The 2,523-nt window shown below is 41.1% G+C and overlaps 1 non-coding gene across 1 annotated transcript; it reads right to left on the bottom strand.

Annotated features, from left to right (window-relative positions):
• Positions 1-1,823: 1,823 nt before the first annotated feature.
• Positions 1,824-1,896, bottom strand: TRNAR-CCU (transfer RNA arginine (anticodon CCU)). The gene has a single exon. It is a non-coding gene; the product is annotated as a tRNA-Arg (tRNA).
• Between the last annotated feature and the right edge of the window lie 627 nt (positions 1,897-2,523).

Below are 2,523 nucleotides of genomic sequence, written 5' to 3'. Positions count from 1 at the left end.
AGGATTTCCTCTTGTTATTATTAATCAGCTAACATAAAATTCCTTTGATATCTCACTATGATGTAAACCACCAGGGTTAAGATTCAGAAGAGACAGAGGTGTGAAAGAGACGGCTTCTCATTTACTCTACCTAATCCTCATTGGGCAGGATGGTATTGTGATTAATACTGTAGTCTCTGAAGTAGACTTCCTGGGTTCAAATCTAGACTGGCTTAACATTATTTGTGTGATAGTTATTTGTCTAGTTTTCATTATTTAATATATCTTGGCCTCAGTTTCTCCATCTGTAAAATGGAGATGGCTCCTACTTCAATGGAACTATCGTGCGAGCTAAATGAGAAATTACACACAAAATGCCCAGTACATAAAAAGTCTTTAATTAAAATTAGCATAATGGTATTACACGTGACTTTTTCTCACTGTCTTGGAGTTTAAATTGAGGGTCAAAAGGCTAGGAACATTATCAAAGGTATTTGGTATTTCACACCCTAAAATAAGGCACTAGACCTTCCTAGAGTCAGTTTGTGGAACAGATTCTGCCAGTATTAATAGCCCATTGCCAGCCCCAAGCTAAATAAGGGAAGATAAGGGAGACTTCAGGAAGTTAAAGTGAACTATAGCACAGACTTCTTTACAAAGAGTTTGTGGAGGTCTGTGGCAGGGAGAGGGTTGCTTGTCTACAGCAAACCTCAAGAGAGACCCTCAGAGAAATATTTATAGAGTTGGACACATGTTTCTGAGGGTTATGGAGACATCTGTGGGTACACAGGTTGTACCTGACTTATGACAAGAAGCCTAAAAGATAATAAGAGATTGGCTAGAGTGGGGAGAAAAAGGAGAGAGGGCTATAAAAGAACAAGGTGCCCATTAACTGATGGCAGAGCCCAGGGTACCAGATGTGGACTGTGTAGAGTTGGAGAGGACAGTGATCAATCTTGCACAGCACACCTACCCGGAAGAGCTTTCTGCATGGAAAGGAGTGAGCTCTGCAGAAGGAGGCTAGAGGTGAAGCTAAGAATACAAATTCCAAGGCAAAGGCCATGGCTCACAGCCAGAAGAGGCACCACTTGTGCCAGAAACTTCAGAGAGTTTCTTGGGGTCCCAGGGGCAGGGGAGAATGGCATAGAGCTGCTCTGAGAAGACCTCAAAGATGCTCCATGCAAGAGAAATCTGGAAGTGTGCATCTACCACACTGAAAACTCTAGTGCCAAGTACTAATTGTACCCCACCAGTTGACATTTTTCTGTCTTTACCCTTCTTTTCCTGGATCCCCACTATTCCTGGGCCTGGAATTAGACAACCAGATTCCCTGTCCTCATGTGCTAGGGCTAGGCCCACTTCATGCTTGTGGTGTAGGCCTCTTTTTCTTTTACTGTTTATTTATTTTTGAAGGAGAAAGAGACAGGGTGAGTGGGGGAAGGGCAGAAAGAAACGAAGACACAGAATCTGAAGCAGGCTCCAGGCTCTGAGCCATCAGTGCTGAGCTGTCATGACCAGAGCTGAAGTCAGATGCTTAACCAACGGAGCCACCCAGGTGCCTCTGGGTCTCTTTTAATAACATTGCCCCTTGCTCACAAGAGTGTCCCAGTTTAGATAATATGCTAATGCAGTCAACATTCTCTAGAAGAGACAGAAAAATCCTAGTGAGTGAGGAATGAGGAGGAAAGAGCAATGTGGGGAAATTATGAGCAGTCTACCAAGTCTTTCTCCCTTGCCTTTTCCTACTACAGAACTCTAAGAATGAAACAAACCCTAGGGCAGAAGAGAGTTTTCCATTAGATGACAGTCTAGAGTTTTGGGTTTTTGTTTTTAAGTAAGCTCAATGCCCAATGTGGGACTTGAACTCACAACCTTGAGATGAGGAGTCGCATGCTCTACCGACTGAGCCAGCCAGGCATATCTAGAGTTTTTATATATAAAATAAGCCTAAGGTTTTACTTCATGAAAGCAAAGGGAAAAGCTATTCAACTTGATGGAACTTTTATCAATAAGGGAAAAAGAAGTTTATTGAATAGGTTTGCAAAGTACTGGAGGAAAGTAAAACAGCTTTCTCACTCAGTCCACTGTAACCAGGGCCTTCAATACACAATTTTGCATCACATATTATTTTGTATTTGACAAATATTAACCACTGTGTGCCACTAGGAATATAGTTGTGCACAGACAAGGTGCCTGCACTCATGAAGCTTACGTTAATTGATAAGAGATAATAAACAAAAATAAACATAGAAACAAATGATGTAAACATAAAAAATACCAGATAGTGATACTTTACACACAATTAATATAAATGGATATGATAGAGAATCAGTGCGTTGTTAATTTACTTGCAACGCCAAGGAAGGCTTCTCTGAAGATACTGTAATTAGCTGAGGACTAAATATAAAAGGGACTGAGTTATCCTGAAATCCAGAAGACCATTCCAGCAAAAGGACAAATATTCTTAAGGGAAACAAGCTTGAAAATTTTAAGGATCTAATAGATGTCTACTGTGGTTTGAGCATGCTGGAGAAGAGAAGAGGG

The sequence above is a fragment of the Panthera onca genome, chromosome D1 (assembly GCF_046562875.1).
Source record: "Panthera onca isolate mPanOnc1 chromosome D1, mPanOnc1 haplotype 2, whole genome shotgun sequence".
In the NCBI taxonomy this organism is placed as follows: Eukaryota; Metazoa; Chordata; class Mammalia; order Carnivora; family Felidae; genus Panthera; species Panthera onca.
The sequence above is the reverse complement of the archived record's forward strand: the minus strand, read 5'-3'. Positions and strand labels throughout refer to the sequence as shown.